The sequence below is a fragment of the Pollicipes pollicipes genome, unplaced genomic scaffold (genome assembly GCF_011947565.3).
Source record: "Pollicipes pollicipes isolate AB1234 unplaced genomic scaffold, Ppol_2.1 Scaffold_3087;HRSCAF=3621_pilon_pilon_pilon, whole genome shotgun sequence".
Lineage (NCBI taxonomy): Eukaryota > Metazoa > Arthropoda > Thecostraca > Pollicipedomorpha > Pollicipedidae > Pollicipes > Pollicipes pollicipes.
In genome coordinates this window covers 44,919,091-44,946,081 of record NW_023596225.1, presented here as the reverse complement: position 1 = coordinate 44,946,081, position 26,991 = coordinate 44,919,091, and positions in this window count along the sequence as shown.

The following is a 26,991-nucleotide window of genomic DNA, read 5'->3' as shown; positions in this document are numbered from 1 at the left end:
GAGGGGAGGGCAATAATGGCTGCCGACGTGCAACCGAGCACGCGCGTGGAGGGGGGGGGGGGGGGAGGCGCAAAATAGACCACGGAACAGACACATGTGCCCGTTTCACGTGTAAGAAACATCGTTGATTTTCACACGGTTGGTAGAGAGACTGAAGTCACCCAAAGTTATCACCCAGCCGTTCATCTGCTTTTCATATGAAACTGATCAACTAACTGGAGCAGTCTGCGTTTTTCCAATTTAAGGTAGACTGCTAACGTCCTTCCCCTTGGCGCTCAGTCAATTTTTGACGCAGCACCACCTCTGGTAGCCGATCATCAAAGTGGTCGGCACCCTCCCTGTTCACACCGCTCCTGGCCAGCGGCGTGGATAGCCGGCGCCTAGAGCCCGGCGAGGCCGGCCCGGTGTGCGCGGCTCGGTGTCTCCGGGGCGCTCTGAATAATGCAGGGCGGACAGGGTGTGTAACGATGCTCCGAACGCCATCCATCACGGTCAATAGAGTGCGAGCGCGGCGATAAACAAAGGGGCGGCCGACGATCATGGGGCGCGCAGCATTACAATTACAAATTGGACGGGTCCAGCGGCCCGGGGAGCAGCGGCACGGCCCCGCACCATGCGCGGTGCACGGGCGGGGCCGGGGTGCCGACCACCAGCCGGCGGCCAGGTCAGGCCGCTCCGGCGCCGGACTCACCTGACAGCGCAGCGACCAGCGAAGCAAAGAAGCTCAGTAATCGCAGCAGGTTCATCTCGCCTGCATGCGAGGCGCCTGTAACCGAGAAAGCCCGTGATTAAACGGAATTCGCGTTCAAGGCTCTGCCGACAGTTATCAGCCTTTCTATAATCGTATCGGGTAAATTATGACGGCAATTGGCGCGATACAATCATACAGAAGTCCAATCAGCGAGGGTAACACGAGCTTGGCACAGCTGGCGGCCACGGCGCTGCTGCAAACTATAGAGATTGCACAAATTATGGCAGCGCCTCGTGCATTCCCACAGTTGCTGGCGCTCTCGAGCGGAGCGAATGGGTGGCCGGCGGCGCGACCTCCCTCCTCCCCGGCAGCAAGGCTGGCAATAAACGCTGACCTGCCACGAGCACGGCGCTAATGCGCCGGCACGCAAGCCATTCATTCGCGGTGCTCCGAACGGTGCCGGCGCCCCGGAGACCGGATGCGCCCGGTGCCGGCACGCCCCCGGCGCCGCGCGAGGCGAGGCGAGGCGCAGCGGGGCGAGGCGAGGCGAGCAGCGCGGCCCGCCACCGGCGCGGCACGCTAAACGGCCGCGCTAACCACTGGCTACTACCGTTTAATCGCTATCTGGCCGCGAATCGGACCGGCGCCAGTTCTGGGAAGCGGGTTTTGCGTGCCGATGTAGCCAACGGACGGCGCCGCCGCCACACGAGGTGGAGGCGGAGGAACCTGCCCGTCAGAAGCCAAGAGTCGCGGTGCAATCAGCCGTCGTACCCCGTGCCGCACGCTTTGGAGAGACAAGCATGTCACAAGCTTCCTCGTTTCCTCTTTTGTAATGCGATCTTTCATGTCTGATAGGTTGATCTTCTTTCAGCTGATGGAATATGATGGGTGGCCGATTCCAGGGGGAGCGAATCGCAAACATAAACTGGACAAGATGAGGTCGAGGTGACGAGGGAATCAGCCCTGCGATCTCAATCGCGTGCGACTCAACGCCTGGGGAGCCTCAGAGACCGGTTCTAGCAAGCAGATTTTGCGCGCCGATGTAGCCGGAGGAAGGCGACCCCGAGGAGTGGCACCCACGACGAAGGCAGAGGAGCTTGCCCCTTTCCTCCCTTTACCTTCACCTTTTCCCGGATCACGGAATAACACTGTACTCCCACGAAGCGCTTGTGATCTTCAGCCCCCCGCTACAAAGGCTGGATCAAAGCGGGAGTAAGCAGCGCTTTGCAAGAGACGACAATCAGCCTCGAGTTGAGACCAATCACAAATGTTTGAAAGCCTCTAAATCATCGGAACCACCAACGGAAACATCCGGTTTCACCAGAATCGGGGCTACAAAGGGTCGTTAGATGCCGAAGGCACACAACCGCAGCAGACCCGCCGTTTCCTCACCATCTGAGGCACCCGACTGCTACATGATGACATACTTCCGCGGTTTCACATCAAGTCCGCTTTGCATGCTCCTCAGCAGGATTTTTACCAGCTTGAAACGACGCCGGTGCTTGACCCAAACACTGACCCGTTCCATCTCATAATGCATGACTGTTACGTGCTCCAGGACAAATTCATTGATTGGGCTCTTGTTATCGTGATAAATGACTGCAAATAAAACACTAATTAATGAGAGATCGAGAACAAATCGACGTATAGGCGCACTGCACATTAATAAGCACCCAGCAGCGCCAGCGATGGTTCGGGCGGCCATGTGGTGCGCTGAGCCTTTAGCTCCCGTAGTTAAACTGACACGGTATGTGTACAGGTTATTGGGACAAAACAGTGCAAACCGGACGCTACAAATAGCGCATCCACACTCAGGCGCACGGTTTTGAAAATGCGTTTCTTGCAATGTTTTTGACACTCTCCGGGACAGTCAAAGACGCCGCCGCAGTATTTCCATGAATGCGCTCGTGCGAAACAGTACGTCGATTACATAGGCAGTTGTGTCTTCCTTTCAGATCGCAGCCTATAAAAACATGGTTAAGCCCGGCCTCATTTTTCACCGTGGGTATCCCGTTTCTTAGCAGCGTGCGGGAAGCTGAAATATGCATTAAGTTGAAGACGGGTTTCATATCATGAAGGAAAACATAGCCTGTTTGATGTGTTACATGAAGATAGTCCTGAATGCCCGCTGCTTCTCACGGGTTCCTTTCAGCCCTACTGATGCTAATTCATACTGTAACTGCAGTCCCTTCTGGTCCGCCGATTCCGTAAGGGCTTCAGCAGATGCTTCACAGGTTTTCAAAGACGAAAAAGGTTAATGGCTGGGGGAGTGGACAATTAATACTTTTTACCCCCCCCCCCCCCTCGCACTGAACACGAAAAGCTCACGGACTGTAGTGATGCGTGGCATAAAGCCACGTCCATATTAACGTGTGCACCAAAACTGGACATCGTCACGTGGTGTCTCAGGTCACGTGGTGTCTCAACGATTACCACACAAAACGAAAAAACAATGGCGTTCGCGCATGACAAACACGTACACCACGCACCTCAAGATCGTCACCTTCGGCCGATTTGCAACGTCTGACATTGCATTCTAAACGCCATGGAGACCCCGCACCGAACGGTCGGGGGGGGGGGGGGGCGACCCTTTGGCATCCCGAGGGCCGCCGGCGCCGGCGCCGGCTCTGGCTCTGGCTCTGGCTCACCTGGCCAGTCGCCGCGTGTCAGCTGACGATGCAGGCGCGGCCGGCGACGGCCGTCAAAGCCGCGCCGCCGCCGCCGGCCGCCGGTTAGAAGCGCTGACGTCACGGCTGCGCGCTCAGGATTCATGACGGCGCATTTGAGCCGGCTATAAAAACCACGCGTTCGTTTCTCTCTCTCTTGTCTTCTCCTTTCGCTCTTTCTTCTAGCTATACGGAATGTTTCTGTGGCTCGTTTTTAGCGGCTGTTTTGTGGCTACTCAAATGCATGTGTCGTGGTAATGGTCTTCGCTGCGGTGTATATCTTCTTATTGTTTTAAATTTCAACTCCTTAAGCCGTGCTCCACGTGTCTTCTGTACTCGTCTCCCTCGCCCTCTACCTCTCCCTATCCCTTCTCCCTCTCTCCCTCTCCCTCTCCCTCTCTCTCTCTCTCTCTCATCTCTCTCTCTCCTCGTCCTCTCTCCTCTCTCTCTCTCTCTCTCGTCCTCTCTCTCTCTCTCTCCCTCTCTCTCACCTGCTCTCGCTCGCATGCCACAAAAAGGCCCGTGGGAACTGGGGTCGCGGCAGAGCCTGTTACGTGACCCGAATAACCGAGGAATTTCTCGAGCCAGCACGAAAGCGAAACATGGCATGCATGCGTGCATGATGCATGCACAAACCCCAACTGGCATCACAGCGATGCAAGAGTCCACCAACAGCGTAGCTGACGCAACTCTCTTTCATCGGGCGCAGGCACACACTGTTCACGCGAAGTATAGGTAGACGAACCCAGGCGCAGACTCGAGACGGAGACGGCTTCAGTCTCCCTCCTCAGACGTCGGTCGCAGTCGTCGCCGGTCGTGCGCCCTCAGGCTGCGTTTGCAGGCAGTGCAGCGTGCTGAGGTCCCGCGCCAGAGGGCGGTCGGCCAGGCGGCGCCGTCGCGCCGACCGCAAAAACGACCCCATACCGCGTCGTTCATTTCGAAATGCGCGCGTCGGCCGGCGCGTAAAAACATCGACATTTATCAGCGCGCCGGCGCGGCCGATGCCGCGATTATGTTGGCGGCGGGAGTGGCGCACTGGCGGCGGTCAGCGCGCGATGAGACGGCGGCGCGCGGCCGCCCCACCCGCCGACCAATTACCGGTCCGCGATCGGCGCGCTGTTCGCGCGTGTCACCGCCGCCGCTGAGCATACGAATGCGCCAGCGTCCGTCTGGCACCTTTGTTTGATCACAGCTTGCAGAAAGGCGGCCCGCCGCGGCGGAGTGCGCCATCGGCGGCAGCCGCCTCTCAGGTGACAAGAGGTGGGGGCCGGTGACGGGGAGGGGCGCCGTCGCAGTAGCCGTGGGGAGTACCGCGAACACTGGAGTTTATGTCTGCGCGCCGCCGAAAAAACGAAGTTTGTGGATGTCGCGGCTAATATTTATCGTCGGCGTCGATGTTGAGCGGCGGACGACGACGGCGGCGGCGGCGGCGGCGGCGGCGGCGGCGGCGGCGGCGGGCGGCGGCGGCGGCGGCGGCGGCGGCGGCGGCGCAGACGACCCGGGGCGGGCCCGAAATAGCCGCCCGCTGGGGCCGACCAGGTCGGGCCAAGTTTACCGGACAGCCCTGCGGCCGGGCAACCGAGCGGCCGAGCCGGATAAACAGCGGGGCGGGCAGTGTCCGCTGCCCCGGGCAGCCTGCCCCGGACCAGTCGCGGCGCGACGCCTGCTTGACTAAGCTGACACATCTTAAGCCCTCTGCTGCCCCGTGATGAGACGTCGCGTCTCGTCGTCCGGCAGCCCCATGCAGCGGACCACGTCCTCCGTGTCCTCCCGGCTTCTCCGGTCGGTCGGGTCGGCCAGCGCCGCTCCGACCAACGCGGCCCGCGCGCGCCCATTGAACGGGAGCGGGCGAGCCGCCAGTCTTGGCGCGGCGTCTCCCTAGCCGGCCAGGTAAGCAAACACCTTTGTCTCCGGCTGTATATTTGTTCAGCGGTGGCAGAAAGGTAAAGAGAGCCCCGGCCCGACGGCAGTGTAAACGGTGCCCGTCGGGCCGCGAGAACACGACCAGGGTCACACGTGGGCACCTGGCCGCGCGGCGCCGGGCTCATCTCGCGGCCACCTGGTCGTGCGAGCACGGGCCAGATCTCACGTGCGCACGCCAGCACGGCATCCGCCACACGGCAGCCAGAGACGATTTCCAAGGGGCGGCTCGCGGCCTCCGCTTGCATGCCGACGAAACATAGGTCAGGTGCGCCGGGGATATCGGGGCGAGGGCTTCAAACGCGCCTGGCGCGGTGCACGAACAACGGACGTATGATCGGCGCTCGGTCCGAGAACCGAGCCGCCCAGGCATTTTTGTGCTTTTGCTCTTTCATGTTAGAAGTGGACAGGCGGTGCACAGGGGCCGGGGTCTCAAGCGAAGCGGAGTTCTTTGTCCTGACCATGACCTCGCTTTAAAAGGTCAGATGCGGGTGGATAGTCCACACCCATTCGCCTCCGCCCGCTGTGGACACGAGGTCGTCAGCCATTCGGGCGGCCAGCGGGGGCTCGTCAGCGGCTGACGTGGAACGTCTGAAGCCTCCGCATCGAGGACAGGGCGTTCAAGCAGCGAAAATGCGTCAGCCAGATCTCACCAGTACGCCTGTCGGATAAGGTGCCCACAGCCGGCCTACGACAGGCCGTCGCCGCCCGTGTCGTCGTCGCAGTGGACAGCGCACGCGCCGTCCCACAAAGCCCGCGCCACCCCGCTCCACCGTCGTAGCGGACAGCCCCAGCACGCGGGCCGGCGGTCAGGTGCCTGGCCGTCGGCCGTGCCTGGCTTGGCCTGGCCTGGCCTGGCTCGTCTGCCGCACCGCAGCCGCCGCCGGCGCGCCAGCATTGTTCCCGGAGTGGTGAGCCGGCACTCTCGCCCGGTCCCGGGAACGGCCGAACCGAAGGCGTGCATGTGCCAACCTCGCGGGCTGGGGCGGCGGCGGCGAGGCGGGGACTTGCAGGGCGGTAGCGCAGTTACGACATGCCTTCAGCGTCGTTGGGAACTGCTGCAGACGTGGGAGAACCGTTCCGGCGCCAGGGACGATGTGCTTCCGGAATGTTTTCCTTTGTGTGTCGGAGATTTCTTCGTACCCGTCGGGCACCGTCCTGAATGGGGGGATGACAGTAATTTGAGGAGTCCTTGAGGCTGCAGGAGAGGGGACTCAAGACGGGAAGAAAAGCACTTGGCTCTCATTGGGTCTCTCAGTGCGCCTTCGTGAAGTGGTGAATCAGGTGCGCAGTTTTGGGCGGCGTGGGCTGGGGACAGATGGCCCCAGTGACGTCATAATTACACGTCGCGCCGCGCGCAGGGCGATGCGCCACACCTCGCAGAATCACACTGCACTTCCGCCACATCTGTCAAACGCGCATCCCTTTTCTTGGCGATAAAGCTGAGGGAACTGCCGCAGGAAGTGAAAGGAAAACGTGAGAACTTCTTCCTGGCATGCATAGCGCACACAGAGACGAAAAGAAGCCGGTATCGACTCGTATGGGTGCATTTAGCACCGGGCCTGGTCGTCGGGTGGTCGCCGGCACCCGGCGAGCGAGGCCGTGGCCGATGTTTAAGACCCCGGTTGAAGAGGTGTGCCAGGGTGGAGGAGTACATGGTTCGAACCTCTGGTTGCACTGCTCAAGCTGTACCTTACCCCCCCCCCCCCTCTCCTCCCACCCACTCAGACCCAACTCAGCAAAATATTCACAAGGTCAGACCCACCTCAGCGAAATTTGCACAAATCCGCCGACCGACCGCTGCAGCCTTCAGCGCGGGCGCCGACAAAACAACGTCATTGTTTACCAGGCAAGGCATACACACATCCCTGGAACGTATGCCATTGCAGGGTGTACACCAGCCGAATGGTGCCGGAATCCGCTGTGTGTCACACACCAATTAAGCTGGTGACGAACAGTCTGTGCCGCGGCCGGATTCCGACACGGTCAGGCGCTAGCGCTCTGGGAAAGCAGACCGAGTGAGCTGGCTCCTCTTGAGAAGTCATCACCTACTGATGCGGCGGGGTGGTCTGCTGTGTTGGACCATTACCACAGCGAGCATCACCGATGATGAGCACCACCACCGATGCAGACGTGGAGGAGGCGCTGTGGATGGGCTGGATTCATATCGAAACGGCTTGCTGTCAACATCAAGTGGAATGCATTGGCAGGCCTCATTTTTAGGCCTCAGGCCTTTCATTCCTTTCATGATGCTTTGTTTTCTTTTTGTGCATGTGTTCATCACTATGCACTGCGCGCATTAGACAGCGTTTTTCACCTTAAAGGTCATCGTTATGATCATCAGGGCCAGTCCTCCCCCCAGTCCCAGCCCAGCACCGGCCTTAGCCTTATCCTTATCCTTATCCTTAGCGTTAGTCTTAGCCGAGGTTTATCGCCAGCCCTAGCTCTAACGCAGTCCTAGTCTCAGCCTTGGCCCACCTCCACTTACACCTGCATCTCCACCTCTACCTTCACCTCCACATAGAACTTACACCTCCATCTCTAACTCCACTTCCGCCTTCACCCCAACCTACCCAGCAGCCGCAGCAGTAGCCGCAGCCACAGCTTTAGTACCAGTCCCGGTATAAGCCTTAGTCTTAGCTTATGCCTTCCCCCCGGCATCAGCGCCAGTCCCAGCCCCGGCCCCAGCCCCAGGACCCAGACCCAGCCCCATCCCCAGCCCCAGCCCCAGACCCAGACCCAGCCTCGACCCCACACCCAGCCCCACACCTAGCCCCAGCCCCAACCCCAGCCCCAGCCTCAGCCTCGACCCCGGCCCCGCCCCGGCAGCCAGTCGCCGGGCTGGGACCGGCCGGCGCTCGAGGCTTATGTCAATACACTCACATCGCTTTTCACCGCGCATCCTCATATCGTATTCTTCCAGTGACGCGCTGTCCATTGTATTCAAATGTCAGAGAAGAGGCGCCTTCAATAGGCGCGCAGGCCCGGCCAGCGTCCGCCTGGGACGGGCTGGCGCGCCGGGCGACATGGCGCGTCCCGTTTCCAGGCCAGTGCCGGCAGCACATATGGCTCGCGGACACAGCTATGGGCTCGCTGTTCGAAACGTGGCTTGCTGTTTTGACTGCTGGGGGTGAACAGCGCCGCGGGCGGACAGACTGCGCGGGGATGGCTGCAGTCTCAGGCGGTTTTGGGTGACTGTGGGGTAGACTGCGAAGACAGCGGCACGCAGGGATCACACGAGCTACCTTTAGTGAAACCTAGCGGGATACTTAACGGCCGCATATTCTATTCACGTTAGCTCCCAGCCTGAAATGCGTCATGAGTCAACAGGTTGGAAACTGTGGCGGACCAGAAGACTTTGAAGCCAACAGCTTTACCAACATACGTTTCCTTCTACTGACATCGTTTTAAGGATGTCTGTGTCGGCATCGTTTAAATATACTGGTGATGGTGATGGCGATGTCTATATACTGGCATCGTTTTAAGGATGCCAACAAATAAGTCGAGTGCGAGGGCTTTTGAGGCTCCATATGGCTCAATGTTTTTCGATACATGAAGGTGACCAACTGACGCAAGCCTAAAACATTGCGCTGGATTTAACACAAAACCGATTAACTCGGTCACAAAAAGCACAGCCACACACCTTCTATCAGTGCCTGAGTATTTAACGGCTTATTCCAGGCAGATCGACGATAGCTTGCAAAACACGCCACCGCGGGGAACTGTGCAACGCGCGCCCTGTGATCAGGCAGGGAAAACCTCGGGATTACGAGAGTGCTGCCCGTAAATTCGGGATTAACAACGTGGCGACCACGGCGATGAAATACAATGCCGCGGCTGGCCGCATAGCGCAGCCCGGCGCAGCGGGGGGCGGCCAGCCGCGCGGCGTAGCCGTCTGTGACATCGCCTTAGCCTCGCGCGTGCCTGGGACGGCGTCCGTGTGGATTTCGGGGTCTGGTGGAGTGAAGCGGTTTCAGCAGGCAGACGGGGCGAGAAATGAACGTGAAAACAAACGCCCCACAGAGAGAACAAAGAAGTAGGGAAAATGGTGATGGTGCCAATGATTGGAAGTGCCGTCTTAGTGGTGTGGAAAGTTGTTGCACATAACCGGCATTCGTGCCCATTCGATCGCCAGCATACATGGCGCCCGAAGCCAAGGTCTCAACAGTGAGCAGCGCGTCACGCCACAAATGGAACGGTGCTCAGCTCTGTTCACACAAGATAAAATTCCACAACGCCTATTTCGTTTTGACTACCACTTGCATCTCCGCTGAGACGAGCAGAAAGTGTCGGCACGTCGAGCGAAGCGTCACGACCAGCGGCCCGGCACCAGAAGCCGTCGCTATCAGGTTTCATGTCAGAGTCGTTACGGCCGTCACCTCCCGCAGTGGCCGCTCGCACCGGTTAACAGTCTCGACGTCCGTTTATATGACACCTCATAGCTCACACCCGTCCCATCAACAAACCCGAAATAGTGACAACACAGCGATCAAGCCCGGCCGCCAAGCGTGGTCATCACCATCACGCGGCCAAACAGCGCCGGAACATTACAGCCGCCGCACTGGCCACGCGTGCACAAAGCCCACTCACCGATGCCAACAGCGGCAATCCGATCCGGGCGAAGTGGTGCCTCGGACTCAGCCCCTCCTCCGTCGGTCTCGTAACCCTCCGGCGCCCGTCAGCGGATCACGGCGCTCGCGCGCGGCACTCGCGGCGCTCCCGGCTCGGCGACCGACCCGACACTGCGCACCGGCCGGCCCCGGCCGCCGGGCCCGGCCCCGGCGGCTCGTGATTGGACGACCGCGGCCGGGGGGATAGGCCGAGGGGACGGCCGGCGGGGGGGGGGGGGGGCAGTGTCGTCCGGTGTCGTCGTTGGCGCGTCGGACGCACAAGACGGACGGCGGGGTTGGGAGAGCTCTGACGGACGGGTCTGGCGGTCTCAGATGGAGGCCGGGCCGGCCGGGTATCAGGCGGGGTAGGGTTTCGGCCGGCCGGACCTGAGCCTAACAGGCCTCCGCCACCATCTGGAGACACACGTTCGGTGGTGAGTCTGCTGAACAGCTTGGTAGGTGTAACTTTTTTGTAAGTGAGCTGTTGCAGCTGGCTGGTCATGGGCGTCTTGGTAGGGGCGGATCAGCCGGTGACCCTCTTTAAGACGAGACATCCTGCAGCACGTGTTCCACGAACGATGTTTTACCAGTGTCGAGTTCTTTTCCCAATGTCCAGCTAAGAGACGAAAATTATTGACAAGTCGTGTGCTCCTACTTCGAACACACTCTGTTGTCAATCCCAGGAGGCGGATTAAACGTAGTGAGCTACGAATTTTCAATTTCTAAAAATAATCGGCACATTCTCTCGCTGCATTCTCAAATGGCATGGTGTTCAGGCCATGCTAACTAAGTATATGTTGTATATAAGCTCTTGAAACGTTTCATTTCAACGCAAAGCTTCTGAAACGCTTTATTTAACGTTTCTACCGGCAAGTTATGCAACACTCTTCTAACACTGTACCTAGCGTAATTATTCATGCACAGGCGTTTGTTTTGAGAAAAATGTCATGTTCGCAAGCTATCATATTACCGGCATTACCATAAGCACCGCGCTGCTGTACTTAGCAAACATGGGTATCAATTTACATTCCTTTATGAGGGTGCTGTTGCTTCATGTTGAGAAAGACCCGCAATATTTTTGACTAGAATGGTACAAATACGTAAGAAAAGGCAACTACCACACCATGTGTATCTTCTTTGAGCATCATTTGCTGAGCATGGCTACTGTTCCGCTAGAGCTGAGGGTTTTTTGACAAATGATACAGCAATATGCCGTTTGCTAGGATAAAGTGGTCTTAGTCCATTCAGAAAGAAAACTGATGGGGAAAATGTCATTTTAAGGCAAAAGGCAAAAGGCAAAGGAAGGCCAGATGTCTTTATGTGTTTATGTCACCTCGCGGTCGGCCTACCCCAGGTTCCGCACACATCCTCGAAACTAATCTTACCACCTGACCTGTCTGAATCTACCCATAGATGAAATTTTAAACCAATAGAACTTGTCCAAACAATTCTTAAATGTTGCTGGTGAGGAACTTCCTACAGCTATGTTTCACGGCCCATTTCGATGAATCACTACCCTTTGACTAAATTACATCTGCCTCTGCATGTTTCTACCCCTACTTTTTGCCAAATGAAACTGGCTTCCTCTAAGTCTCGGCCTGATTTCCAGTGTTCCGGGAAGATCCACCTTGTCTTTCCCTTTCACAATATTTAGTACCTCTAATAGATCCCCTCTAGGTTTATGATATTTTAATGAAAACAAACCGGAGGTCCAAGGCCCATCGTTACATTCTAAGTTGCCAACCCCATTTATCACCCTGGTTGCTTTTCGCCGCACCCTTTCTAGCCTATCTATATATTTTTGGAAGCATGGGACCAAGTCTATGCGCATTACTCTAGGTGTGGATTGACGTGAGCTAAGCACAGATTTTTAACAACATTCCTACCTTTGTAATGGACATTCCTGTGAGCAAGTCCCAGCATCCAAAGTGCTTTGCTCCTAGCAACTCCACGCTACTTTTCGGCCTTTACATACATTATGTAAATTATGACCATTAAGTCCTTGTCGTACTCGATTTGGTGCAACTCCTGGCCTCCCATTTAATAGCGGATGCCTCATTTCACTGGAACTCCTGCCCCCCCCCCCCCCCAATCATTTACGAAAAGTGGCACCCTGCTACGAAAAGACCATTGCTGAACATCCATCCAATACATACTCTTATTCAGTCACCTGTCCTATCTTGCATGCATTCTTCAGTGAATGCCTATGTGATATTACTTGTTACTAAATCGCTCACGCATGGGCCCTTTGAAAATGTAATCAGTGCACATGAGATGCAGCATAAAAGAGGACAGAAATTCCTACAAACAAAGCCAGGCACCTATAGTCATGAGTCACCCAAATAAATCAAGCATCAACGCGTGAGCAAAGAATTGACTCAATCAACAGACGCGTCATTTGTATGCGCTTGCAAGAGTGGCAATTCGGCAAGTCGGCTCTTGCAATCATGGCCATGACACACAAGTGGTTCAAATTACGTGCAAGCTCTGCATCAGTCATCAATGCAAACAATCACGGAAGCCCGCAACGATTGAAGTCGGCGGCACGCTCTCGTGCTGCTAGCTTAAGTCATGTGATACTTCCTGCAAAATAATATACAAGTTGTATCGATATAGGCTATCTGTAACGAGGTAAGGAAATGGGGCACGAGGGATAGACAGGTAGATAGACAGGTAGACACAGCGAGAGAGAGAGAGAGAGAGAGAGAGGAGAGAGAGGAGAGAGAGAGAGAGAGGAGAGAGAGAGAGAGAGAGAGAGAGAGAGGGGGGGGGGGAGGAGAGAGAGAGACAGAGTGGGGAGGAGGGAGATGAGCGAGTTAATTGGGGAACCTATATATGTAAATTAGATAAAGATGCTTCATTCTGCTATGTAACGAATACCTACTACAAAATAGAGCGAAGGTTATCTCCAGAGCGGTGCACAACTGTCTTCCATCATTGCGCAAGTTGTGTGGCTTGGGATAAGCTGAAGGTTTCACGTTTACTTAACACACTTTAATTAATTTGAAAAGTGGCCCAAGGTATTTTCGATAAATCACGCTATGAGCAACGTGGTAATTCAGAGAAAGAAACCCAGATTTGAAACGTGTCGAAGATTCCTGTATTGCCTCAACTAACAGTGGTAGTCTATTTTAGCTGCCGGCAGGTGCAGTCTAGTAATACCCGTGCATCGGACTTTTGTCACCCGTGCGTCGGGCTCTTGTCACCCGTGTGTCGGGCTCTTGTCACCCGTGCATCGGACTTTTGTCACCCGTGCATCGGACTTTTGTCACCCGTGCGTCGGGCTCTCGTCACCCGTGCGTGGGGCTCTCGCCACCCGTGCGTGGGGTCAGGCGGCGGACACCCATGTGACTCGCATTCAGTTTGTAATTAAGCTGAAGCTAGTAAACAAATACAGTTGATGGTGCGGTGTTGAAGGTATTCAAACATCTCCAGCCTCTTCTACACCTCCTCAGCTCAGCCAGTTACCTTCCACGTGTGATCAACGGTAATGCTTGGGAAGGGCGGTGGCACGCATTTTTGGTTGTGGAGAACGGATGCAGAGTAAGCCGTCATTTGACCTAGGTCAGTGCCGTTGCGTGGCCTCTCATTTCTCTCGTAATCTCTAAAACTTTTGCATGCATTGTGCACGTAAGTACAGGAAGCTCATCGCTTTGTTTATGCTTTGGATATCATCGGTTTATTTAGTCCGTGCGAAAGAGCGTGATTTTGTATACCATCAGTGTGTTCATCTGTCGTGGCTGCTCTGCCATATACGACAAACACACGTTTGCATGGGTCGGTGAACATCCGGCTGCGGTAGAAGACAAGTAGGAGAGGAGCGTTATACGATTCCAAAAGTTCGCCAGGCGTGCCGCATCATTACCATAACAATGAAATGTTTCAACTGGGGACGCATGCACACAGTATATACCCTGGAAACACATATTCCCCACCCCATTTCCAAATTGATTGCTTAAAAGTTACAGGAAGTCACGTGAAAAATGATGAGACTCAAAACGTGCGACGTTTTTTGTGACTCACAAGAAATTGCAGGCATCTACAGACCCCTTAACCCGGTTTTCAACGAAGCAAAATTTGGTTGCCCCCCCCCCCTCCTCCAGTGAAATCCATTGTGCACCACTGACTTCAGGTGTCAGAGAAGTCGAACACGAAACTTTGAGGGTCAGAGAATACGAAACTTTGGAAAGTCGGGTTGCACGCGGACTATAATCAGCAGAATCGGACCACGGCCAAGTGACTTCTAGCCTGCCCTGCGGCTCTTGACCCACTGATACCCTGCTATGGCCTCTCTAAGAACATGTCCGGCCATAAGGCTAAATATTTTTATTGGGGCTGGAGTCCCGCCATGCTGTAGGACTTTTACGTCGCGGTTGTCGAGTTGTGCGTTGTGTAGCCAATTCAACTAGGTTTCATTTCGATCCCCTGATGTTTCGGTGGTATTGACCTATTCCCACCAATTATTGAGTTAAAACTCTGACGTCAGGAACCAGAGGCGCACGCACAAAGTAGTCCCCAGAGGTACGCGGCCCCTCTTTGCCACTCACGTCAAAAAAGAAAGATTGAGATTACATCATGCTGCTGTTTGACCAGCAAATGCGGCACGCGCACGGCTGACAGTTTTCAGTGAAAATATTTTAATGGTGCCGCACCCATTGGGAATTCTACGTACTATCCTGTCAGAAACGAGGGTCACATTGAATAGGTGCACGATACCCCTGAGCTCGACGAACAGCGTCCCGTGTCCACTGCGTGTCAGTGTGTCCCGCGTCAACGGAACACGCTGATACACTCAACACAACAGTGTCCGCTTCAACGGAACATAATAGCCCATAACGCAACAGTGTCCCGCATCAATGAGACTAACTTACCCACTCAACGCAACAGTGTTCGCTTCAACGGAACAGACTGGCCCACTCAACGCAACAGTGTCCCGCGTCAATGGGACTAACTGACCCACTCAACACAACAGTGTTTCGCTTCAACGGACTAACTGACCCACTCAACGCAACAGTGTCCGCTTCAACGGAACAGACTGGCCCACAACGCAGCAGTGCCCCGCGTCAACGACTCGGCAGTGACGTCGTATCCACGCGTGGTCGTAAAGCGTGCCGACGGCGCTGGGGGCAGCTGAACGCGTCAGAGTCCTCCGCCGGATGTCATCACATCTCCATCAACGAGGTGGATTGCTTCAGAATGGCTGAACAGTGAAGACTGGTGCCAACAGATCGAGCCAGACCAGGCACGTCTCCCACGTCCCGTCGGCACCTGAAGGGCCTTGTTTCAGTGCTGCTGGACGGAGGGGACCGGGCTACGCTAGACTCATCTGCAGTTTTGCCGCAGTCGCTTGGTTTCAACATGTGGGTTTTTTTCTCTGTCGGATCAGTCCGAAGCTTTAGCATATAGAGAGGCACAAGGCCGTGCGCGCAACAAAATCAAGCCTCGTTTTCATTTGAGATGTGTAGGGACGAAATGTGCGCGGTGCACGGCAGCAATAATTCGGTAGCTGTGGCTTACCTGGGATGAAATGTTGGTGTCCCTGGGGAGGGGGGGGGGCGGACCGGCAGGTGGGGTGGGGTGGGGAGGGGGTGTAATTAGCCAGACGGTCGCCTGACACCTATGCCATCCCTCTTAGTGATGGAGCAGAGGTAAGACCACGCAGGATCTCTTCAACCATGAGCGACAGGATATCAGAAAAAGTGTATAGAAAACGAGGAGTGCAAATAGCATCTTTACATTTCTTTAATAACATCATTCTTTCTATGCATTGCCTTAGCATGAATGCCACAGCTTTACGAAAATCTTTGAGCCAGCATCCCCCCCCCAACCCCCCTCCCCGCACCGACCTTCGCCATGTCTCCACAGTTGTTCCACAGGCAGACGAAGTTTGATGGGAGTGCATGCCGCGACCGAGCGTGACTGCTTGGTCCGAGTGCTTGCCGGCATAGGTAATCAGGCCGTGGCGCGCCGGCCGCCCCGCTCCAGCCCCGTAATGCATGCTTCGCTGAGCACCTCATTTTCTGCATTAGAAACCAATGGCCGAACCAGTTGTGGGGACATGGCCCCGTACTCCGCCAGCGTGCCCTGCCCCAGGGTCACATCTTGTTGGCTCACCTTCTTCAGCAGCGTAGCTCCAGAATCCAAATAGCATTCTCATCCACAAATGATGCGATAGATGACGCGGCGATAGCGTTAATAGCCCGCTTGGCTAATTTCCGAGCATATGCATGCACTGGAAGGTCATCGCAAGACATAATTGTATGACGTGAACAATTCCCCATGCGCTGGGGAAGGACGCAACCTGCAGCCACACTAGCATTAGTATGCTCAGCTTGATCGCATTTCAGGATATGAGGATTTATTATCGTTTGCTTCAAACCTGCTCATTATAAGACGGTTACCACAGCTACTTATGCCATACATGCCGAGCCCTGTGATTGGATGCTTTCAATGTCGCTTCGGGGTGGGCATGATCAGTGGCAATGTTGAGATCGGATGATAGCTGACGCAGCCTCAATGTGCAAACCCATGACACTCTCCGTGAGGTCCGCTGGCTCGAAAGAAGCGGGGCCAGATGGTTGCCAGGACTCAGCGAGCGAGTGAGGTTCAGACGTCCAGCAAACGCCTGACGTCTGTTGTGGACAGCAGAGAGGGCCGTCCCCTGGTCCGGGGGTAGAGGGCCTCTTGCGGCACCCATGTGGAGCCCTTCAGCGAACCTCGGTTGGGTGTTGCCGGGTGTTTGGCACTCCGGGACGGCCTCGGAGTGGAAATAGTCTGACCCGCTGTGCAGCGTACAGATCCACTCCCAGCACTCATATCCTCATCCGTCACCCACCATCGTCCGCCTCTCGCTGTCCTCATCCGCCCTCGTCCGCCTCTCGCTGTCCTCGTCCGCCCTCGTCCACCTCTCGCTGTCCTCATCCGCCCTCGTCCGCCTCTCGCTGTCCTCATCCGCCCTCGTCCGCCGCTCTGGGACACCCACGGACCCCGACGTGCTATCTTCTCCTGATATGGGCGCACAACAAATCTATACCCTGTCTGGGCGGAGGCTATTGCGGCAGGCAATGTCTTTTCGTGACAAATTATGAAATATAAATGTTACGAGCTTTTAGGAAATGTGGTCTCCCAATAAAGGTTCTGGCGCGATGTTTCGCCTGGAGCGGGAAGAGCATTCCGGTCCAGAAAGCAGCTTTTTAGAGACAAACAAAGCCTCAGTGATTAAGTCACTGTCACCTTGTATTTCGTCCTCGACGGCAACGCTATTACCTATGTGTCATAATAAATCTTCACTTTTGCCAGCATGCCACCCAGAGTCACAGGCCTACAGATTCGCACCTCATTTGTGAACACATGCTAGCCATATACGCAAGCTGGACTGGCTAAAATGCGTGTGTGTCAGGTAAGGCATGAGCGACGGCTCGCAAGCGTTCACCCTTCAGTGAATGAGCCTGTTCGGCAGGCAAGGGCTCGGGGCAGTAACGCAGCTTCCAGACCAATGATGACCTGGCAGTGCATTAGAACTCCCATTTACTTCCACTTCCCTCCATATCACCATCTCTGTACATGCAATACACATGTCAGCTTCATCTGACGAAGTTGGGTAATGAGAATATGATTGGTCGCGTGGGCAGAGCTCATCAGAATTCAGAATAGCTTGCCACCTCGTCTGCGCCCCTCGGTGGTGTAGATGGCGGAGTGTCGGTCTACGAACCGTAAGATTGCGCGGTCGACACCCGCAACTACCGAAAACTTTCGAGGCTGTGATACGTGCATGGGTATGCGTCAGAGCCTCAGGTTGCTGTCGGGACGGAGCGCTGCCTAACAACGACCGCAGCCGTCATGAGCCGATAAGGTGTGCGAACAGCTACGTCATCGACGAATATAAAAGCCCACATAAATAATCAATATTTCATTGGTCCTCGACTCAGTTTCTCAAACGGTGCAGTAATGATGCCATGGTGGTGTCCATGGCAGCAGGCTATATGGACGCATCCCATTAAGCTCCTTGACATTTGAATTCGAAAAACGAGAAAGTCCCCGCCGTCTAGAGGCCGGCACCAGACCATGACTAGCACCAGTCGTCGTGTCACCAACCATCTGCCAGCTGTGGGCCGCACAGAACACGTCCGAGCGGATGACAGCTCCTTCTAGTGCTCTAGGCCAGCTAGATTACTGAGAAGCAGAAGTGGAATATGAAAGTTCGTGTTTCCGTAGCCAACTGGCTGTTTTATTTCATTTTCTTTGCTTTCTTTTTTCTTGCATCGGCTTTCTGATAAGGTGTCGTGTCGCAGCAACTACTGGGGACAGAAATGAGCAAGAGGTGTCAGGGATGAGCCCGTCACCATCTTCATGTCCCCACTTAAACAACCGCGGCGGGACAAATCTTAACGCCACCAACATGCGGCGCGTGTTTTGTTGTCATTTGAAGTCCATGACTGCTTTACCCGTGGGCGGATGTGCACCAGAGGCGTGCCAAGACGCAAAACGCGAGAACGGTCATGCCCAGTGTCAATATCACAAATGATGGTGTGCTGACAACTTCCCTACTCAAAATTGATGATGATGATTTCTGTAAGTCCTCCGAGTTGGTCAGATGCGATCCGTTTTTGCGCGCAGCGATCATGCATGAAAGGTAAGGCAGTGTTTATGGACGAACGCAGTACACATTGTGACGGACGGCCAAAGGATGAGTGTATACACTTCACCCGTGTTAGTAAGTTCGGGTGTTAACGGCCTCTTGGGAGTTGCTAACCGCCCTGACGTCATCCTCCAGCGAACAAGTGACAGTTGATCAGGTTTCGGCGGAGAAAAAGGCCCTTTCGTACGTCGGAAAAAGCGCTGTACCCAACACACCTGGCTAGGTACGTGTGCTGTTTTAGAGAAAGTGGAGTACTTTAAGCAAAATGTGCACAAATAGCGTAACAAAAATCGTGTGTTTCTCCCACAATCCTTTTGAAACTCAAGGTTGGCCTCCTCGAGTGGTGCATCGCTCCAAAACTGTCTCCAAACTATCAGTCATTGTCAAACACATGCCCTTCGTAAAGAGCTTCAGGCTTCATGTAGAAGCAAATCACTCCTATCACAAGTCCATCCTCTGCCTACTGAGAGTAATCCCTGCTTCTAGAAGGCTCCATTCATGCATCCCTCGTTGCGGAGGAACATTACAAGGGGCCAAATGATTCGCAACCAGCTGTGCTCCCACTCGAATGCTGCGAGCCTGGTAGCCATCCTCCCGAATGGCGTCTTTTTCGAACTCGCATTCTCATTTCGAATTCGCAGTCGAAGGCTTCGGAGCAAAGCTCGTGTTTCTGTCTTTCTAGATGCTGGCAAAATTAAACAAACAAGCATATAATCAAGCGGGTTCAAGCTGGATGAGACTGGCAGCGCTGGGACTCTGGGATGGATTCAGATCCGTCCGGGTACAAGTGGGGGATGCTGGATGACGCTTCGAAAAAGCCATGTCTCTAGAGGGTTTCATGGGCTACATCAAAAGTTTTTAGACGTACAGGTGCTAGATACTGTGTTCTTCCTCTCCCTTCTAGCAGTGGAACCGACAGATGTCCTAGCACGGGGTTCGCAGAATTGCAGACAACCCAACATCCACCCATGAAATTCCTCACGGTCTGCTCGGCGTATCGCTTAAACATTTTTCAGATATCTGAACGCTTATTCTAGATATGCTCATACTTGGATGCATATCAATGTTGAGTATGTGCTGCATAATTCTAGCTGGCTCCACGTTCACAAATGTGCGGCTTCCATAGCAGTGGCATTTACATATAGACAGGGCGCTCTCTGCGAACAGGGCGACATACGTTTGCACCATCTGAGCTCTGTATTCGGCTGAATGTGCCGTTTACACACACGGGTACGCGCAACCAAGATCGCAGGGGACACTATCATCTCCGAACGGGAGAAAGTGCGACGTTTGTGCAATTGTACAGGTGAAAATCAGCTGGGATTGCCAAACACTGGCATGCGTTGTCTCCTTTTTGGGCTGAAGCCTCCCTTGCGCACGGATCCACCTTCGCGATCACACACAGCTGCGGCGCGCTGCATACATAGTCAGTGGTCATACACCAGCACGGTACATCGACAGCCGCTCTGGCGGGGAGTGTTCAGCACAGCTGGCCTACCGCCCCGCTGGAACGAGCGTCCGTCAGTAACGATGTGTCGGAAGAAGGCTAATTTCGATGAGCACAGGCATGACTGACGTTGGAGTAGCCACGTCGCCTTTCTGCGCCCATGGGCAGCCGCGCTGTGGACGGGGTGTCCGCGTCACCTGCTGGCAGCCCCGTAGCACGTGACGTGCCCGGTGCACGGACGGCGGCCGCCAGGGCACCCCGACCGCGCTGCGGTCCCGCGGACACGACGGCGCGCGCTGCATTATTCAGCGCTTGGGCGCCTGGCGGCCGGCCGCGGGCCCGCGCCGCCGCCGGCCGAAGGACAGCGTGCAGCGCCCCGGGACCTGCAAGGAGCGGCGCGCGACGCTCGCGGCGCGCCGAGATGGGATCGGCCCGCTCCGCCGACCGGTGCTTGTCGGCGCACTCGTCGGGCCCGGCCGCCTGAGATCACTGTCGGGGTTATGTGGCTTGGCGACGGCGAAATTATGCAGGTTGCGTGGGCGCGCGGGACGGCTTCATGGCCGTTAGTGGTTAAACGCGTCAGCTCGCAGGGAGGCAAAGTTGGGATACGGTGCTGCTTCTCCAGGGCCGTTTGACGTGAAGGGCGCTCGCCTTTCGCTTGAAGAGCGGCTTGAAATACGCGAGCTAAAAAAGGGGACATGCCGCGTACATGGTACGCTTAAGGCTGCCTACAGCATGGTCAGACATGCTGTGAAAAATTAAACCGGGCAGGCTTAGGAGAAGGCAAGACGTTGTGGTTGGGTTGGGTCAATAGGGTTTTGCCCTACTGCTGAGAACAATGCGATTTGGCAGCTCATGCTGGCCCGCTTAGGTAGAACTTGGATAGAGGATACGTTTCTGTACGCGTCGCAAAAAGCTCAGTGATTCAACCCTCCACGCATCAAATGTCCGTCTTTCGTCGAAGTGAATGCATTTAACATTGCAGTGCGCAGTGTCACTTGCATGCAAACCCAGTGCCCATGCTCCCGTGCATCGCATTTGCATTGTAGAAATGTCGCTGAAATCACCGCATACCAGGATGTCATTTCCGCCATCGGCTCAGCGATCTGTTCAGCTCTTGCAAAGACCGAGCTCCTCCTGAGGATTCCGACTCGCGACGCGGTGGGATGGCTTGCATGTGGCCATGAAGCTGCCCACATGCTGAAAGGTTCGCTGCCATGACGCTGACCCACTGCTTTACAATGCAAGGTTCTATGATACTTTTCAGGCGGGAGTATCTCATTTAAGAGAATTGACACGCGTGCTGGAAGTCATCTGAAAATCTCTGTACGCAAGATGGGGTGGGGGCGGGGACGAAGCCTGGTCCAAAAATCTCAAAAAAGTGCGGAAAAGGCCTTTAAAAGTTTAAGGGCGAAAGGCACCGACAATAAACTGACTCTCTTCCGTGCACATTTGATGCCCCATCGTTACCCAAATGAAATGCAATGACACCTCCATGGGATCAATACAGAGACATTGGTTCGCTCCAAGAGGTCCGCAGCACTTGTTTCATGAATGAATTGGATGTACTTATACCCACCGATTATGTTAGGCATTACATACAAATTTGTGAAATGAGCTACGCATTTAACCACATATAAAGATACACAAAATAAATACGCATTTGATCACAGATAAAAATTACATCAATTCCGCATTAGTGCCCCCTTCCATGCGCTACGATCACACCTCATCCACAACCGCCACCATCGACGGACCACTTAAGCAGCGACAGATCTCATTTTTAAACGTTGCGCCTGGTTTTCATTCGAACTTAGACAGCTCTAATAATAGCCAGTTCCTTTGCTATAGAGATCCTAGCATACAAAAAAACACACACACACACACGCACACAAAGAAGATAGAGCCGTATTCCGTACGATATGGACTCTGTGTAAAAAAAAACGCTGCAGGACTTCGCATCGGTGTGCAGCGGTATGCGGTTAGGTTTGCTATTCGTAGTTTATGGTGGCAACGGGTCATCGAATTTATAATGCCCATATAGGTACCGAATTGTCAATCTAATATTCTGCCTGAGACCGGAGTCCATCGCTCAACTGTTGTCGGTATGAATTCCTAAGCTACTGATGTCTCGACAACATGCCTCTTTCCATGACCAGGATGTCGGCAGGAATTCTCTGTTTGGAGCCATTCTGTTCACATCACCGTTTAACACGACGATGCATTTTTACGATGCAGGTTACGATGCAGGCTTGCATAATTTGGAAATGCAAGGTTATTCCAAACTCGTGATCACTTGTGTTAAGCAAAATGCATGCTGATTTCAAGCATTTTGCAATATCTTACGTTATGCAGGTGGCACTCAGTCTGGTTTACTTATGCGATTGTCTACGCAAGGAGATGCGCCGCTTGCTCCCTCGTCTACTAATATCTGCCGAAAGTGTGCACGTTGTTACGTACCATAAACAAATGTGTAACACATGGGAACAGGTGGGGGTGTTTTGAACGGGCCTTTAAGCTTTGGATTTCTTAAATTAACTTTGGTCCATTGAAAAACTCAAAAGCACACCAGTAGCGCCGGAACCTCACCATAGCCAGGAGTACACTGCGGCAAATTGGCTCGACCTCTCTGTTCCCTGTTTGACCATTGTCGGTAATTTTGATGACGCTTGATTTACTGCAGTCGTGTGACTAGATCCTCATTAAATGAGTATATCGTGTGAGCATTAACTGGAGTAAGTTATTGGTATTTCTAGTCAATATAGGTAGAAGCATCGTCATTTCATTTCAGTCGAGATCCGAATTGTTTGCAGTGAATAAACTTCAGCTAGGGGCGTATGCAGGTTTGCGCAGTGGGTAGCACCCCAAATGTTTGACTGAAATCCCAATTCAGCGCGCAGCCGGCCGGAAAAAATTGTTGCATGACGTGAAACAGCACCTCATGTTCTCTACCTGCTTATTTTATGTGCTACGTGTCTTCATTCGATTTCTTGGCATCAACATTCATTCGCACACATCGTAGGACATGTAAGCATTCGATAATGGCCGATAAGCGCCAGATCTTTCCGAATGTTTTTGCATTCGTCAAAAAAAATGCAACATTGATGAAGCTATGTAGTTTCCTGCCGATGGATCACTCAACCCTCAATTCTCTTGAAACCACAGGCCAGCATTCTGTAGACCCAAAAATTGGGGCAGTGACGGGCTGTTAAAACCGTTTCTTCCCACCATTGAGCAACTGGCTCGTGTGCAAACTTTGGCTTACTGCTTTTGTAGCAATAGACTTCGAGTATGAGTTAAGCAGCACGGACCAAGCACCTCATTCCAAAGGCCTTGGAAGGCATCAATATGAAGAAGAATTCAGCACGCCGAGCTGCATTCAACAGATTACCCACTGGCTCTTCCAGCCTTTGACGTGTCGCAATCAAAACTTGATCCGCGTAAACCGCTGCCATTGTTCGCCGGCACCGAGGGATGCCTGATAGCTGGACGTGACGTGCACGATACCGGCCCGACATTAATGACGCGCAGTACCGTGACAACATGGCGGCGGCGCCGAGCCGGGGCACGACAGCCAGCCGACGCCCCAGAGCCAGAGTCAGCTGACGCCGGCGGCTCGATTGACCAGTCGCCATTTTGCCCGTGGCGGTCGCGTCGGCGCCGTCGCGCGAGGGGGCGGTGACGGATGCAACAGGGGAGGGGTTGACCTGGATCTGCGGGTCCCATCCCAGGTAATCTGTGTATCCTGTCCGGAAGGCAGGCACCGCTTCTGCAGCCGTCAGAAACGTGACGCCGTCGTTCATCATCGCCCCCGGCGGCGGGCGGCACGCGGCCGGGAAGGGGGTCGTTTTTCCCCCTCAGGAAATACACATGGTCACGCGCTGAGACCCGGCGTCTGTTTGGCTTGAAAACAGCCGCCCTGTTGTGCGCACGGGTTGAGCTGAGCCCGATGCAAACTGCAGGCAAATGGGGAACGCGCTGCACGGTTCCACCGCCAGCAAGTTTTCAAACGCATATCGACCATTTTTCGGCGTCGCCTCGGGCAGTCAATGGCACCACCACCTGGACGACGCAGAACTGTATTTGTTCGGGGATCCCGGCGTCCTGTTTTTGCAGACAACTGCAAATAAAATCTGCGGGGCGGAAACGGTTTTTACTGGGAGAACGCGGAGTCTACACAGACGGGGCACGCAGAGCACCTGGATTCGATTCCGGTGCCCGATTTAGGAGCCGCAAAAACGGGGAGCTCCGTCCGCTGTTGGTTCAGGGGCCACGTGCGACCCACAGTATCGGCGGCAATGTGCGCGCGCCATCGCCGGTGCTGCGGTCCCATGCCAGTCCGGATGTCCAGCAGAAGATGCCTCCCCCACGGCCAGGGATGTAGGATAACCTGGCAAAGGCAAAACACAGCATCTGGAAAGCTATTCCGTTGTGAGTTGATAATCAGGAAAAAGAAATGAAACACGACATTTTAAATCAACAGAAAACCTTTGTTATCAGAGTGCGAAACGATGGCATGAAAAGAGCAGCAACACACTGACATTTCGAACGGAATGTGGGTGCAAAACCGTCTTTCCCTAGGTGCTAGTTCGATTTTAAATCAAAGCGTGTTTGAGTCACGGGTGCTATTTAATGATAAATAAAACAAAAAGGAAATACATATGCACTATAACTAAACTGAAATCCATTTCCATTGCGGGCAAATATATTAGCTATGCAGCCAATCTTGCGAAAAAAATCATTCAAGTATTTGTGACGGCGAATGTCTTCAGGCGCATTATGAGTTAAAATTGCTTATATTAATTCAACGAGCTTCAATATGCCAGGAGAGACTGATTAAACGACGTTGCAGCACTCAAGCCAGATTATGCTGGCGGTACTTCATATTTTAAGCTGCACTCACCCTCAAGAGTTGCATAAAAATGTAGCATGCTTGTCTGCGTATGATTTATATACGGTCGACGAAAGATCTCTGGCGTCATTCACTCTTGAGGACGAGTGCGGCTTGAAATATGGAGAGCGATCAATATTATCGCTGTTTAACATAACCAGTACCTCATGAAATATGAAGGTCATTAACTCAGCATAAGAACTTTCAATTCATAATGCTGAAAAGCCAGCAGCTAAACAGTCCTCTCTCGCAATGAAATGTTCGGGCGCGCTGTCTTCATTTGTCTATTCTTTTTTATGTTTATTTTCCTTTACCGCCATTAGTGCAACACTTAACCAACAGGTGATGACACTTAATAAAATTTAACAAATGCACAACACGAAGTAATATGAACATAATTCAAGGATGACACACTACAAAGCTTAGCGAAGATGTCACAGAAGACATACTTGATCACTTGAGGTCTAAAATCTCTCATGAAAGATAGCCGCGTTAGTTTTAGTAGCTAAAAAAGTGCTCCTTACGCTTGGCAGTCTGCAAAACAGACCGTTCTGTACTATCTGCATACGAGCGCAAGGTACAGCAATCAGAGTTCGGATGCGGTTCGATCAAGGCGGCACAAGTAAGGGGAAACAGCCTAGCAATATTTGAGAGCCCAGGTTTCTTTGGAGGATGTTTCTCAGAAAGAGCAAATCGAGCTGCACTTTTCGAGCTGCTGGGGATGGGATCTTGAAATAAAGCAGAAAGCTGTCATGAGAAAAGAGAAGCTGTTTGCCTGGAGAGCGTGTGAGTAACCAGATAAGAAACTCATGCTACATTCGATCGACCAGCACTGCGTGGGCATTGGCCGCCCCCGTCCAGAACACGTTACAACATTCCAAAGCTGATTGAAACTTTACAAAATACGCAGCCATCGCTGCGCTTTGGTTGAATTTTAACCCGCTGATGCCGAATTGGAAAGACCGAATAACAAAACCAAGTGCTCGACTACCTTTACTGATTATGTCAGAGACATATGCATGAGATATATTTCGATGACTATGTCTGACGGTATCCCCAGGTCTGCGCAAATCCTTCGGCAGATGCGATCTAAGCAGTCGACTTGATTCCTAACAATAACATGCAAAACTTTCTTAATAGCATAAGCTCGAATCTCAGGCTAGTTTTTTAATCAATGGAACCCACTGAACGCTCACAATCTATTTTCCACTGGGTCATCTCTTAGATGCATCTTTTCTTATATTCTTATGGTGCACTTCATGATAAACAAGGCGGATCAGGCGGTGTGGGCACTGTAAGGCCCCAGCCGAGGGGCAGGAGAGAGGAGAGGATAAGAGAGAGAGAGAGAGAGAGAGAGGAGACAAGAGAGAGAGACAGAGAGAGAGAGAGAGAGAGAGAGAGAGAGAGCGCGCGCGCTCGAGAGAGAGAGAGATAGAGGAGAGACAGAGAGATATAGATAGAAGGAGAAGAGAGAGATAGAGATAGAGGAGAGAGAAGAGAGAATAGAGATCTAGAGATCTCTCTGCGCTCGCGCGCTCGCGCGCTCTCGCTCTCGCCTCTCTCTCTCTCTCTCTCTATATATCTATATACACACACACACATATATATATATATATATATATATATATATATATATATATATATATATAAACATACCTGCCTTGTGGTCGCCATTCCCCATTTCGTTCAAATTACGCAATGCCTTCATAGTGACTGAATCGATGTTCACGCTTGGCCGCACGCACTTCAGCGAACTTCCCACGCTTCGAAAAGTCACCCCCACTCCGTACCTGGACCGTACTGTACTTTGATTTCTTGGCAAAAGCCATCGATCTCTGGCGGGCGGCCACTTCGTCTGGCGTTGGTGTGATCCGCTCTGCCGCCAACATGTGGTGTAATAGGGTCCGGCCTGTCTCCTGACGCCGCTGTCAGGGCGGCCGAGGGGAGGGGGAGGGGAGGGGTGTCTCCGCCGACGCGGGGCCAGACGAGCGACAGGGTCGGTCACGGCACGTGACGGCCGGGGAAGGTATCGGTGGCCCGTGCGTCCGCCGTGTGACCCGGAAGACAGGTCACGGACGCGGCGCAGCCCGAAGACCAGCGGCGCAGCGGAAACGGTGCTTCACCGGAC